Source organism: Pongo pygmaeus, chromosome 11 (assembly GCF_028885625.2).
Source record: "Pongo pygmaeus isolate AG05252 chromosome 11, NHGRI_mPonPyg2-v2.0_pri, whole genome shotgun sequence".
In the NCBI taxonomy this organism is placed as follows: Eukaryota; Metazoa; Chordata; class Mammalia; order Primates; family Hominidae; genus Pongo; species Pongo pygmaeus.
This window is the reverse complement of record NC_072384.2, coordinates 83,956,539-83,973,139: the sequence shown is the minus strand read 5'-3', so window position 1 is coordinate 83,973,139 and position 16,601 is coordinate 83,956,539. Positions and strand designations below refer to the sequence as shown.

The window sequence follows — 16,601 nt, the reverse complement described above, 5'->3', positions numbered from 1 at the left end:
GATAATCTTTAGGAAACAATACTACTATCTCTACAACTTGTTTTGTCAATTGGATTAATTTATTGTTTTGTACAATGAACGAATCTTTATTTAACTTTGCTAAATTGACTTAAATTACAAATGCAATCAACGTCTTTGTATTGCCACAGAGTATTCCTAATTATTACATTTGTATCAACACTTAATTGTGCAATAACTGAAAACTAGTCAGGAAAATAACATTTAAATTGATGCTTTATTTGTGAGATTTGCAAGTTTAAGACAGAGATGAGACATCTGAATGAAAACATTTGATTCTTGGTAAGTTGTATCATTCATTTCCTAATCAACCAAGCTCAATATGGAAAAAAAAACAACAACAAAAAACAATTGTGTACCATTTGCTTGACTGTTATAAGTTTAGACTTTTTTTTAATATTGGAAGCATATGCCTACAGGGGGGAAAATAAATAACATAATATGCTAAGTTAGATTTTTTGATGAATTTTTATCTATGAAATTACTTTTTAATACATATTCTGATATGTTTAATATGTTTTCTATGTAAGATTCTCCTGATTCAAGATGAATTTAATTTGTTTTTTATATACATATGAACCTTTGGGTAACTTGGAGAAGGCTTATGAGATTGTCTTATTTTTAGATAGTATTTTTTTCTTTTCCTCTGAAATTAGACTTTTTATCCTCTCATTTCTTTATTTTTCTCTTATACTATAATGTCATCCTGGTTTTATTAATAATTCAAAAACTGGAAACAACTTGAATGTCCATCAACAGAAGAATGAATAACTAAATCATGTCATATTTACATTGCGTAATCTTCACAGAACCTATGTTAAGAAAAAAAAAGTTACCAACCAGTAGATATCGTGTTATTCCATTTATATAAAGCTCAAAACAGGCAAAATTAATTTACTGTGATAGAAATGGAGAAAATAGACACGAAATTACAAATAAATATTTGTTTCTGTGGGGCATTGCTTGAAAAGATGCTGACAGGAATTGTTACTCATGATGCAATTTTTTTCATGATTGTAGTGGATGTATTTGTGAAACTTATTCAAGTCTGTACTTAAGATCAATACATTGTACTCCACGTAAAATATACCTTAACTTCAGATGGTGAAGAGAGGAAAACAAAAAAAAAATGAATCAGAATTGCATGTCTCAGCATTTTAAAATTACCGCCTCCATAAAGAGTCTTTTTAGGCATTGTTTTCATTATCCCCCCCATGAAATTTCAATACCACAAACATCTGTTTTTATATACTCCATATATCAGTATTTTATACACAGCAATAGTATGAAACATTTTTACTCCCCTCCTCCACTGAAGAACCCATTTTCGCTCAGTTGGAGGTGATATTATCCCCATTTTTATATTATCCATATATCTGTATTTTATATGTAGTAATAGTATAAAACATTTTTACTCCCCTCCTCCACTGAAGAACCCATTTTCACTCGGTTGGAGGTGATATTAACCCCATTGAGAACACACAGACTGGAGTAAGTGGGTTAAACAGTAGGTTGTCAGAACCATCAAAATGATATTTAAAAATTAATTGTAACCTCCCTAATCCAGATACACAAATAAGAAGTGGAATCAATAATTAAATTACTTCGTGAGAAATTCAATTAATTTCTTTGAAAAATTTAAATAAAGAAACAGTATATATTAAAAATTATTATTTAAACTTTTAGGACAAATATTAAATATAAACAATGATGCATAAATTTTTACAGATAAAAATAAAATTTTATTCCATAGTGGTAATCTGCATTAAACATTTTGAACATATTTAAACTGGGAGTTTATGCTGTAACAGAAATTATACCTCAAGGCCGGGCGCCGTGGCTCACGCCTGTAATCCCAGCACTTTGGGAGGCTGAGGCAGGCGGATCACAAGGTCAGGAGATCGAGACCACGGTGGCTAACACGGTGAAACCCCGTCTCTACTAAAAATACAAAAAAAAATTAGCCGGGCGTGATGGCGGGCGCCTGTAGTCCCAGCTACTAGCGAGGCTGAGGCAGGAGAACGCGTGAACCCGGGAGGCGGAGCTTGCAGTAAGCCCAGATCGCGCCACTGCACTCCAGCCTGGGTGACAGAGCGAGACTCCGCGTCAAAAAAAAAAAGAAATTATACCTCAAAAAAGGTGAAACAGAATTTTATAATCTTAAAATATAACATATTGTTTCCTTAATTTACTTCATAAGGTATTTATGTACCCTTAATTATTTCCCCCATCTTCATTGCAAATTTTTCCTGAAAAAAACTGCTGAATGAAAAGGCTTTTCCAACTTTTACATTACTGAGAGCTCTATATATTCTCCCAATATGAATAACCTTTTTAACCATTTGTTTACAATAAATAGCTTTAGCTACTCATTGGCCATCAATGTTATAATTATTCCATATTTGTCTTTTATTATTTGAATATCACTGACAAAGCTATACTTTAAACTTGTAAGCTAGTTTATAATGGTGTATCAGGCAAATGAGTATTTGGTGGGGTGTGCTAATGCAAGCTAAAAATAAACCCCATCTGTTCACCTTTCAGACTGCACTGCATTAGTACCCTGTATATTGGGTACCACATAACTTAATGAAACACAAATAAAAATATGCTTATTTCTGTATCTCTAACAGTAAAAGCAAGCTGCTTTTAAAAGGGAACAATTCATGTATTATTTCCTGGAGTGTAATACATTTGTGTATTTGTCAAGATAAACTGTACATACATTAAAGCCAACAATCTAGTGTCTGTTTTAGGTCCAAGAAATAGAAAATACTTAAGAATGTATACCTTAAAATGTTGGTCATTTCTTCCAAGTGCTTGAGTAATGTAACACATTTTAAAGTAAGTGTATACCCATATATTTTTACATCAAGCGTATACTAATTGAATATTTTATCAATTCGATTATATATATCTTTGTTTATGAATCATATTTTGTGGCTAAGTAAATCCTATTACTTCATTCATTGTATTCTTACAGTTTCCATATTCTTTTATGCATCAAAACAATTTCCTAAAATTTTCTATACCATAAATGTTATTGTTGGGTTTTGCTGAGTAAACAAGTCTAATAATAAACATAAAGAATTGTAGTTTTAAAAATAACTTTGATAGAATTAAATAATAAACATTTTGTTAAAAGCATTTTACAATTAATACTCAGATATGCTGTATATTTCTACATTTATATATTCAAATGTATTTATATATTATTTCCTGTAGACATCTAATTATTATTCCATGATCAGGAGACGAATTTACACTTAATTCATCACAGGTTTTTCATCTGTTTATCATCATTTATCAATGCTGATAGCATTTATTGAACTACTGAGATCACAAGTATTATTTGAAGCATTTGATTTTGAGACATAACATCACTCAGTGTAAGAAAAGGACAGTACTTTCTGGTTTATACTTAGTATTCTCCTGGATGTCAATTTATATTTATTTTTGTCTCTCAAAAAAGATTTATTTTCTTTTGCAGTGACTACATTCCTTTCTTTGTCTTTGACAAGCCTAGGTGTAATCATATTCTCTAGAACTTCTCCCTTCAATTTTCCTATTCATTCATGCACAGATATTTTAATAAAAACTCAAATAACCTAAGATGCCATTGTGCAAGGCATTGTAGGAAATACCTGTACTCTAGTAGTAGAAAGATTCTGAATCATCTCCTGTTAACTTTTGCTCCTGTATGAAGTTATTTGATTCCTCACACCACATTGCTTGGACTACATAACTTATATTTTATTCCTTACCTAAGCCACTTGTCCAGTGGCTCAGTTTGACTCTTTTATTTAGTTTAATAGAGTGCCAAAATAATCTATTTTTCAAACAAAGACATTTTAATGAGTTAAATGGAACACTAAATATTAAATAAACTGAAAAAAATAGTATAAATTATCAAGACTGTCCTGGAAAAAACTTGGATGCATAGTCAATTCAGGCTATAATCACATGAGTACAGGATTTTAGATATCCGTTCTTCAGCCCCACACAGAGTGATGCCAATTGAATCCCAGTACTTCTCTCTTGACCCAGAGACAAACCAAATAATCCACCACTAACTGTATGTACACCTCAGAGAAATGATTGTAATGTTTCTCAAATTATCATTTATCTACTACTTTTATGTTCTGTATAATGAGAACTTTAAGTCAATTTTCCTTCCTTAAATAGGTCAAATACTCTCCTCTGATTTAGACTCTTCTACAAGCTCTCAGCCTTGTTCAAAATTCTATCACTTATGTTCTTACCTCTAGAAGTCTTGAGGAAACAGTAGATAAATCCCTATACATGCTATGCTTCAATAAGAAGATTATCAATGAGTAGGAGAAAGGAGAAACATAAGTTTTTCTTTCCAAGCAAATATTTATAATTTTTATTAAAGATCAAAAATGCTTATATTTTGAAGGAAGTGTCATTAATAAAAAATCCTTATTTATTTTATGAGTATCATGGGATTTATTTAGGCTTTCTAAGTTTTAAGTGAAATATAATCAAACTGAAAACAAACCAAAATGGAATTGATTGCTTGAATGAACAATCTCTTTGAGTGCCATTCTAAATGCATGATAAGCATTTAGCAATGATTCCTACTGCTGTGGTAACAGCCGCAATATTTCAAGGCAATGAATTTTAAAATCAAAGCCAAAGATGTAAATAATTTTGAGTCTAATGTTTTGTGAAATAGAAAACACTTAAGTCTTTAAATAAAAAAAGAGTGGATAATTGAGACAAATATTTTTCACTAGTTGGACTATATTATAACATAATTACAGCACTTAGGATAATATAGTGAAAGAAACAATACTATTTTACTGAATTATCTAAAGATTTCTGAGGGTATTTAGAACTAAGCTGAGGTGACGTCCAGGTGAAAAAAAGAACACATTATTATCATTGTTGTTGTTATTTTAGAGACAGGGTCTTGCTCAGTTGCCCAGGCTGGAGTGCAGTAGTGTGATCACAGCTCACTGTAACCTCAAACTCCTGAGCTTAAGTGATCCTCCTTCTTCAGCCTTTCCAGCAAGTAGGACTGCAGGCACATACCACCATGCGTAGCTATTTTTAAAAATTTTTTTTGTAGAGATGGGTGTCTCACTATGTTGCCTAGGCTGGTCTCGAACTCCTGGCCTCAAGCAGTTCTCCTGCCTAGGCCTCTCAAAGTGCTGAGATTACAGGCCCAGGCCAAAAGACAGGTTATTTTCAAAGAAATATAGCATTATACAATTTAGCGTTCAATGTATAAGGTAGTATTTATAAAGTACAGAGCAGAGCAATTTTTCAAGGCCCATCTTAAGGTGAGTATATATATTACATATTTACAACTGGTGTATAATACTTTAGAAAGTGGTATTTACTGATAAGTCAAATGCCAATTGCCACTGCCATTTCATGACAGTCATTATCTATCAAAGTATTTTTCCTTTTAGTAAAAATACGGATTTTTTTTCAAAAATAAAAGAATTTCAATACAATATGATGGAGTTTATTTGAGACACTTTTCTTTGAAGTGAACCAGCTCCTTCATTATCACTCTTTTATTGGGCTCGACCATTTTTCTATCTTTTTGGATGCGTCTTCTCTTATTTTATTTAGTAATTCTATATATTATTTCAAACTTCTGTACCTTGTAAAATTGCAGCCTATCAAATGTGTGCTATCGTGCAGAACTTAAACATTTCATTGTAATTGAGAAACATTACCTTATATCATTTTCTTCTTTCACAATTTTGATGAGTTATTAGAATTGATAGCCATGTGATTTTACTAAAGAGTTACTTAAAAGCACTTTCTTTTATACAACTTTCACTGTATAGAAAAGAATATGTGTATTAGAATGATTATTTACATCATATGAAGTATTTCAATCAGAAAAATAGATAAAATCATGTTGTTGGAGGCAACTCATTAGGTAGACAAGATCTGCCAGTAACAAGTGGACAGTCCATTTACCACATAGAAATCTTCCATAAATGATGTGCTTAAGAGGAAAAGTGTCCAGTGATAAATTTATATATATGGAAACATTTATATATATGGAAAAATTCTACTGTATTAAGATATAATTTAATTTAAAATACATGCATATATATTTGCATCTGACCTAATTTAATAGAGCTTATGTTATGCCAGTAAAGCTTTAGTATTTTTGTGTTTCTTCTCTGAAGCCCTGAACTGCTATTTCTAGTGGATAGTAGCAAAAAATAAAGGTTAAGTGAAATATTCTTATATTGCAGTTGGACAACCTGCTATTGATTTATGGTATGACTAATGAACCAACATGAAGTGGTGAATTACTGGAATAGAATTGAGATAATGCTGTGTTATTCCTGGATGTGAGTTATAATAAAATTACTAGTATTAAAAGAAATTGGATATTTTGCATGTTTTAAATTGAAGGGAAACAGCATTTTAAACCATCAAGAGCAAACCAGCTTTTTAGTAAAACTATATTTTGGGACATGGTATTGTAAAACATATGCCATTGAATAATATCATAGATTGTTGCATGTTGTTGAGTTCCAAACATTTAGTTCAAGAGTGTGTGTGTGCATGTTTAATGTTACTATAACTTAGAAACCATATATGTATATGTATATACATATACAAAGACATGTTGCACTGATGTACAACATATGTATATATATTTATTTTCTGCGAGTATGAGTATGCATGAATTGGCTAAAGTTGTATTTTATCACCCTGATACAGAGCAACTATGAAATAGAACACTATATTTGAGCTTGTTAAATATCTGCTCTGGCTGGGCACAGTGGCTCACTCCTCTAATCCCAGCACAAGAGGACCGCTTGAGCCCAGTAGTTCAAAACCGGGCAATATAGGGAGACCCTTTCTCAAAAACAAACAAACAAAAAAACAACTAGCAAGGCATGGTGTCTTATTTCTGTAGTACCAGCTATTTGAGAGGTTGAGGTAGGAAGACTGCTTGACCCCGGGTGTTTGAGGCTTCAGTGAGCCAAGATCACACCACTGCACTTCAGCCTGGGCAAGAGTGGGAGATCCTGTCTCAAAATAATAATAGTCATCATCTACTAAATAATATTTTATGTAAGTGAATTATAGTGGTTATAATTTTAGGTCAGGAAGGACAGATTTGAATTCTGTGACCTTTGATGCTTTGATGAGATATTTTTTCACTCGCGTCAGCGAAGGGAGATAGAGGTGGGACCATTTTATAAGATTTGGTTAAGTAAAGGAAAATTACAGTCAAAGGGGGGTTGTTCTCTGGTGGGCAGGAGTGGGAGTCACAAGGCGCTCAGTGGGGGAGCTTTTTGAGCAGGATGAGCCAGGAGAAGGAATGTCATCAGTTAAGGCAAGGAACCGGCCATTTTCACTTCTTTTGTGGTGTAATGTCATCAGTTAAGGCAGGAACAGGCCATTTTCACTTCTTTTGTGATTCTTCAGTTACTTCAGGCCATCTGGGCCTACACGTGCAGGTCACAGGGGATGCAATGGCTTAGCTTGGGCTCAGAGGCCTGACATTTAACTACTCTGTGCCTTATTTATCTGCAATATAAGTATATAGTATGCATATAGAAAGATGATTTTTCTGAGATTTGACTTTTATGGCTTTTTACAGCAAAACATTCTCTGTGCTTTTTTTTTTATTACCTTTTCTACTGTAACTGAGTTTCTTACAGGGCTAGATTAGAAATTGGTCTTTCGTAGTCATTAGCATAAAAGCTAAAATTAGAAATCCCCGTGAGGGAACATAGAGAAGAATAGATCACCAAAGAAACAAGAGTTTAGTTATTAGCTTTATCATCTCCTTATTTGACCAAAAATTTTGCTGAACATTTTAAATTTTATGATACCATAATTATGTTGGCAGTTGGGAACAAAAAATTCCAGTGCCTGTCATTGTTTAATTGCAAATTAAAATTATGTTCTGAGTTGTATTTAAATCTATTTTTTAAAGGAATGGTAATGATAGATAACATGTACTGAGTGTATACCATGTGACAGGTAATATACTAGGTACGTAGCAAGGTCAATCATATTTAATTCTCAGAGTAACAGTACAAATTTGGTTATATTATATGAGCCTGGAAACAGACTTAACTCTGAAAAACTGACACTTTGAGCGAAAGAATTAAATCTCATAAAATTATTGATCAAAATATCTTGATGTATTTCTCTGCCTCAATTCTTGGCTCTACAGAAAAGCTTCCAGAAAAATAAAGATGTATTATTGAAAAAAAAAAAAAAAAAGAAAAGAAAAGAAATAAAAAACCTTCAGGGAAAGCAATTAACTTTCTTCCCTCAGAGCTCAAGCACGTTCTAATATAAGCAAATTATTTTTCTATCTAGATTTTCTACTTTTTCTTAACCACATTCTAAGACTATTATAGCCTTTCTAACTTTCATGAAAATCATAAAATATCCATTTAACAGATTTTACATGACAAACTGTCATATATATATATGAGATTTGAAAATATCAATGCACAATAATTGGCAGCACTGCCTTTATTTAAACTAATGGCAAGAATAACCCAGTTATGAGAAGTCAGAACGTTTAAAATCCTGGTAAACAGTTATAGATACTTTAACTGATCGTAATGAAAATGCAGAAGGTAATGGTCACAGCACATGGCTTTGCAAATAAATGACCCGGAAAAGAATAGAAGGGTGAGGAGAGACAGGGCTAAGGGAGAGGCTCAAGTTACACGCAGCCTGGACACTAGAGGTACTAAATCCATTGTGGTAAATGTCCCACAGTGCAATACTTCAATCTTCTTTCTTTCTTTCTTTCTTTTTGTATATATATATATTTTTTAGTCGAGACAGGGTTTCACCATTTTGGCCAGGCTGGTCTCGAACTCCTGACCTCAGGTGATCCACCGGCCCTGGCCTCCCAAAGTGCTGGGATTACAGGAGTAAGCCATCACGCCCGGCCAAATTTAGGGGCAGAAACCCCACATTTCAGCCCCAATATTCTTTCTTGTTTCTCCTTTGTCACTGCCTCAGATTTGTCGTTTTGATTTTTATTTTATTTTATTTTTTATTTTTCTATTTGGCTGTTTTCAGGAACAAGTACTATTCAAGTCTCTATCTTTCCATTTTGTCCCTTTCACTTCTTATTCTACCATTTCTGAAAAGAAATTAGTTTCTACAGTGGAACATAGGCAGTAAGCAAAATTTTTTGTGGTTACTAAAAAAGGAAAGGTTGTTATTTTTTTTTAATTGCACAAGGCAATACCCAAAATAGCTCCTCCCTTTAATAGTCTTAACACATGTAGTTTTCTGGTTGAGCTGTAAGATATTATTGCCAATAACCTTTGCTTTATTTCCAATAAAAATATAGTAACTTTAAGAGTTTCCCTTGTAGGTTTCACCTAAAGTGAGGATTAAATAACGGATCCTCCATATATGGAGAGAGAGGGCAAGCACTATAACTGATATATTTTGCAATATTTAACTTTATAACTAAGCCATAGTTTTTCAATAAAACTAGAAAATAAGCAAAATAAAAATAATAAAAACAAATAAAACCTGGAAACTCCGAGAATATTTTAAATGATCTCTAAGTAAAGCAGAAAAATAACTCAAAAATATCAAAGCATAAAGGTATTAATACAAAAAGGAGACTATTCAATATCAGACAAAGTAAATGCTGAAACAATAAAATTGTATCTGCATACTATTTTACAGAGTTTCTTTGATTATCTATAACAAAAATAATGAAATGAGCTAAGTATGAGACCTAACTTGGAAAAGAAATAATAAAATAAGTGAAAAGAAAATAGATGGACACAATTACAATTCTGATTTTGGTAGAAAAAATAAACAGAAAACATACACAATTGAGAATAGGAAATAAAAGACTACTAGAAGGGAGGAGGTATATTTAAGTGTGGAGCTAGCTGAAGCTTAATTATCCTTTTCTTCTGCCTTCTAAATGCAGAAGAAAACTTGAAGCTACGTCATGTGATTTAAACCTTGTAAGATCATTTGGATTTAACTGAAAAATAGATTAGATTTCAAATATTCTCTCAGTAATTAAAAAACAAGAACAAAGTTTTACTTTGCTTTATTTCACAACTATGGATTGTCATTGTCAATTTCAGTTGCATATGGAATAAATTTTAAATTTAAAAGTTAAAATGAGGATAACAATGTTCATTTCTAGCTTTGCCCATTATTATTATCCTGCAGATATATACAGCAAAGTATACACAAATAAAATACATAAGATCAATCTAAGATTGCTTGTTCCTGAAGGGAAATTAATCTACTTCTTAAGTTGTTATTTTATTTTTTGAGGGAAGAAAATGCCCTTCAATAGGAAGAATAATGGGAGCCATTCAAAGGAGAATTTAATGTTTTGAAGTGCAAAGGCATTATGGTATACCCTTAATGCCTACCACTACATACCCTTTACTACTGTGAAAATATGTGTTCAAAACACATATTTTAATGTCAAAATCATCCAATAGTTTTCAAAGCAAGTGCTTCATTTTATGTCAGAGAACATTTGCTTAATCTGTGAGGTTTGGTTATTTATACTGTATTTGTGCATGTCTCAAGAAATACAAGGTTCATATGATCAAGTGCAATACTTTCAATTGAGAAAATTGCACAGTTTCTTTTCTTTATGATATCATAAAGTATATGCAAAAGCTGTAAACCTAAGCCCTAATTAGCACATTGTATCAATTAAACAGTGAAGATTAAATAATAAATGAGTCATTACACATGTCAGAAAAATGAGAGAAAGGTATTTGCATCAGGCCCTTCCCTACAGACTCTTTTGATGTCTATCTGAAATAAATATGATGAGATAAATTCCATGTTGATCATAAAAGGGAAATGATTTTGTTTTTTATTTTTATTTTAGTTTTCTTCCTTGTATAGATACCTTGTAAAAAAGTTATAGTTATATTTTACACAGAATAATGAAGTCTATAGTTATACATACCAACCACGTGGGCATTGTATTGGCAAACAAAGAAATCTTTGGTCAATTGACTTAAAATACATGTAAATAATACTTTTCTGGCTTTGATCTTCTACAACAATCTGGAAATTGTGTTATATAATTCTCAAATTATGTGGCAATTCTAAGAGATAGGTGAGAGATTTAAAACAATTTTATTTGTAATTTATGTATTAAATATTCATGTCTAGTTCGCTAAAGTTAGTAAAATTAACTTTTGAAGAGCATCGCACACTCAAGAAGTGTACTTTAATAATCACTAAAACATAAAAAAATATGTAAAGGTGTAAATGACCCTTTGGAAAAGAACTTCAACTCAAGAAAATATTTTAATGGCTTTATATTTTCTTGCATTTCAAAATGGTTTGTAGACACAAAAACAAAATATGAAACCATGTTAGTATATTTATAAAATTACATTTAATTTTTGTAAATCTGATTCAAAACCAAAGACTTGTAGTGCTGAAGAGGATTGTTTTACCAAAATTGCATGCATTTTTTTTTTTACATTTTCTTCTAACTTCCTAGTCCAATTGATAATACACATCACCTACACAAATAAGTTTTTAAGCCATTTAAAATATGTTTCATACATTTTACATACATAACACATGAAATGTATTCAATATAATGCAGTAGTACATATAGAGTGCTTGAGTAAAATACAGATAGTGATTACAGAGCATTATCGGAAAAACTAGAACAGTAATCAAATGGTATGGTTTATAAAATATAATGTGCAAACGTTTCAAGGTGAGGCTTGCGAGTTTTAATGTATTTTCTTCTTTTTCAAGAAAATAATTATTTATTTAAAGAGAGGTTCACATTACACTGAAGTTTTAAATGTTTAAGGTCTAGAAAACTCTCAAGACTATTTATAAATTAACTTAGTGCCTAAAACAAGTAATCATCCAATTAACCTCAAACATATCAAATGAGTTTATCCAAATCTTAAAATATTGAAATGATGATCCTCAAGAGGACTTAACCAGACCCTTGCAAAAGAAAGGGAGGTGTGAAATATTTAGAGAAGAATGTGATTTTCTTAGTAAATCAAACTTTGAAGGCTCTTCAGTTGTAGCCATTGCTAGAGAGTCATGGTAAAGCTTCTTATTAACTTGGAGATCACAAACTTTCATAGAAAATAAAGATAATTCTTCAAGACCACAGAATCTCAGTTAACTGTGATAATGGTGTTAACCACATACATAATTTAAAATTGTTGAGTGGCATATTTATAAAGGTGAAAGGAAACAGGTGAAATTAACTTTAGTATTCAAAATATCATGTTACCATATAATCAGCATAAAAATTACTGAAGCTATATGACATACTTTTTCAACTAAGTTTTGAAATCTAGTGTGTATTTTACACTTACACATATCTGAATTTGTATTGGACAATGTGTCACTATGATGTATGAGTGAAAATTCAGTGTCAGAAAGTTACGTATCATATGCATCTGAAATTCTCTGATCTGAGAGAATGAAGCTCATTCTCACTTTGACTGTTCCATTACTTTTCTTTTGCTAAATATGTTTGGATTATGCTCTCTGTTTAGATGTTATTTCATTAAACTAGTGAATTTTTGTCGTTTGCAGCCTTTGATAGATTAGAGGATCCTTCAATAATTCAGATCTACTTTAATTTCATTATTTATCCATATTTGATTCTGCATATCTTCACAAACAGCCTAGACACTGGATTGTCAATCTAGTTTCCTAAAGCCTAGGGCCATTGCTAAAATCTCCAGACATCAAATATACTGAGTCACAATGTCAAAACTTTTCTGATTATAGAAGATGCCAGTTTCAAAGACAGCATTTTTCATAGAGATGAAAGCCAAAAAAAAAAATCATCCTATAATATTTCAATATAAATATTTTGAGAAGTTTTTCTCTGAAGATAATTGTTTACAATTAAAAATTGTCAATATTAAAAAAATTCAATTACCATGGATTAAAAATAGATGATAAATCTGAATACTAAAATACATTAATGTATGGAATAGTTATATGTCATATATTCCCAGCAATGGAGATTCTATTTGTCGATTTTGATTATGAATGGTTGAAATTTCCCATTTATACTTTACCTCAAAATATTGTCCTGTAATTACAATTTCATTGTGCTAGCCTTAACTGTTAGAATGATTTCCAAATTTGTTTGCACGCTACTAGGACATAAGATGTCATGAAAGTTACAATCCTTTGAATATAATTTTCTATTTAAAACGTTTTATTCACAGTAGTATTTTTTGAACATTATAGATAAGAAAAAGAGGTTAAAAAACATGACCTTTCATTTGTCACTGTTTGGCTTTTGCATTGTGAAAGATGTGTTTAACCTTTTATTTCCTAGAGCAGAAACTATATAAAGGTATGTGAGTTGTGTAATAACTATAAGTGAGCTCCTTACGCCTCCAGGAAAGTACTCTGACATTCACTATTTAAGGCTTCAAATTTGTGCTCCTGTAAAGGTCAGAGGGCAAAGAACATTTTCAAGGTACTTAGTAAGTGGAGGAAAATCTTTGCATTTTGTTGAATGCTTCTTTTAAAAGAAATTTAATATTTTCTGAGCATTAAACCAATAAAAATGCATGTAATTTGTTAACATCACAATAAAAATGTATTTCAGGAAGAGTTGATCCATAAGGAATCTATGTGACATGTAACCTTAGAATCAAAATTTTAATTACAGAGAAAATATTAGGTGTCTCTCAAAAGTCTGTATCACCATTTCTGGGATTACAATTCCAATTCCCAAACATACCCAAAGAATTTAATATATTCTACACTATTAATCAAGTGCTTGGTCACAATGATAATACAAACCAATATGCCAGAAAATCTCTGTTAGTATATTCCAAATCCATTTTTTCTTAGTAATTTTAGGCTTTCAAAGACAAAACAAAACCCCAAAACCCTGCCAACAACGAATAAGCCATCAAGAAAAAAAATAAAAACATTTTCAGATTGCTTATGAACACATGGTGCTAGCCTTTCAGGGAATAACTCTATTAAATAGTTGCTCTTTTGTTTTGTTTAAACATACTGTTAGCTCAGCTATCTGTCAAAATATTCCTTAAGCTTAAAATAAGGTAGTGTTTTATATTTCATTTCTAATAAGAAAAAAATATATAACTTTTTGTGTTTAGCAGTGGTGTTTGCATGAACTATTTAAATTATAACAAAAGAACTTTGTTTCCAGAAGAAATATATACACATTGGAAGGTTCCATATTTGCCCATCAAAGAAAGTAGCTGCCATATTTTATTATATACACCAATCTCTCTCTTTCTATCTATGCCCTGGTCTCTAAATGCATATGCAAATGTAATACAATAAATGTGAATAAAATTCTTTTTAAAAAATTGCAGGTTTGAGTGATACCATTACTCTCGCAATATTATTAACACAAAACCATGAAGTGATTTTTAATTGTTCCCTCTAAATTTTACCATTTATGGAGATTTTCCTCAAGTAACTAACTGATTCTTCCAACATAAAGTCTCTAACATTAGTTGTTTTTGTTGATTTTTCGATCTTTTCACTGACAGATAGTTAATAAACTCACTACTTCATGTCATTTCTTTTAGTTCCCAGTTTTGGAAAATTATAAAAAATAAATTTATATTTTTAAGTATATACAGAGGTGGCAAAATATAAAGAAAGCAAGAAGTAATAAGAAAAGTTAAAGTATTTGTTGTCATTCCAGGAGGAGAAGAGAGAAATAATCTTATAAGGCCTCTTGAAGGGCAGGCTATAAACCTGGCAATGTTGTATTTTTCACACTGGAAGTTTCCTTTGTAATTATTCATTACATCATCCTTTATGTATTGTGTACTTTTCTATATGCGTATAATATGTCTCAGTACAAAGAATTTAAACATTCATGTTCTCTCCAGCAGAAAAGAACATCAAATATAAGAAGAAAAATATCACACTATTCTCAGACTTCTCTAAAACAGAGCTCAATGTGAAAAGAGTGAAAAAAATTTCAGAGTTCAGAAAAATAAAACAAACCTAATCACTGCATTTCCTTCATTTATAAAGAGTATAGATATGCCTACAAATGCACAACATTACATACTACCTTTTAAAAAGAAAGCTATTTGATAATAAGTTAAATAATACAAGATAAAGTGATTGAGCTAGATTGGTGATGAAGATGAAATTGTAGAACTAAAACATGTGGAAGCTACAGATACAGATCAAATTGTACAGTTTTGTACATACATCCAGATGAGCTAACTTATACCATAGTAATATTTGCTGAAATATCTCAATGGCTTAGCACAACAAACAGTATTCATTTCTACCACATTAATACATAGATATAAGTCGGCAGGGGACAGTGCCTGTGGAAGTTCCTCAGACCACCAACCTGAGGAAAGTCTTCAGTGGAGCTTTGGTATTATGTTATGGAAGCCCGAGTTGACTGAGGCCAGAATAGAAATTACAATTGTACCATATGTTTGGAAAAGAGTACTAGAAATACTTATCAGTGTTATTAACATGTACCATAATTGTGAAGATTTAAAATGTAAAATTAAAAATATAAATAACAAAATTTGGCAGAATAATAGGGAGATGAAAGTAAAGCAAAACATGTTAATGTCCTCATTTTTCATAGCAGAAAAGCAGTAGAGCTTGTAAAACTGGAAAAAATGAGTTACAAATGAAAACAATTCCAAAAGTAATAATTTATACATTCTTCAAGGTCAGAGAATTCTGTTGCAATGTAACATCTCTTGTTCTCAAGAAATGTCATATTTAGTATTTTAATATTTAATTTTGATTACAAAATGTATTTGCCAGTATTTATCTGTATTATCAGAAGCACCAGAGACATTTTGATAATTTTAAAATGAGTTTTCATAAATATTTTATTATATAAATAAAAAACTTTTACTTACATTTAGAAGGATTATGATAAAATGAAGAAAGGATTCAGCAGGGAGGCCGGGCATGCCGGCTCACGTCTGTAATCCCAGCACTTTGGGAGGCTGATGGAGTTCAAGACCGGGCTGGCCAACATGGTGAAAACCCATCTGTACTAAAAATACAAAAAAAAAAATTAGCTGGACATGGTGGTGGGCACTTGTAATTCCAGCTACTTGGGAGGCTAAGGCAGGAGAATTGCTTGAACCTGTCAGGCGGAGGTTGCAGTAAGCTGAGATCGCACCATCGCACTCCAGCCTGGGCAACAAGCGAGAAGCTCTGACAAAAAAAAAAAAAAAAGAAAAAAAAAAGAAAGAGTGAGACAGAGAGAGAACTCAGTGTGAAATTCTGAGCAACAGTGCTAAAATTATGCAATATTTTCAAGAAAATAATGTTCAAGATTAATACACAGAAATTCATTATAAAGTCATGGAAGCTTAACCATGTTTGTAATATCAAGTCCAAAATTCTATCTTTGCCTATTCACTGCAGTTTTAGCAATCAATGAAGACTATGACATCCTTAGAATAGTTTTCACCCAAAACTAGTTCTTAGACTATCAAGATAGAACAAGAAAAATTAGAATCAAATGTGTATTTGAGAAGATCAATAGAAGAACATGGTTTTAAATTATCATCCCTCTGTGAGAGATACCCACTTTTATCTGT

General features: G+C 31.4%; 1 long non-coding RNA gene across 1 annotated transcript in view; it reads right to left on the bottom strand.

The window, feature by feature from the left end:
• The window catches only part of LOC134737699 (uncharacterized), a 148,547-nt gene extending 132,505 nt beyond the window's left edge, over positions 1–16,042 (bottom strand). The window contains exon 1 of the long non-coding RNA XR_010122856.1: positions 15,909–16,042. This is a non-coding gene — a long non-coding RNA (uncharacterized LOC134737699). The remainder of the gene's footprint in view (positions 1–15,908) is intronic.
• Positions 16,043–16,601: the final 559 nt, after the last annotated feature.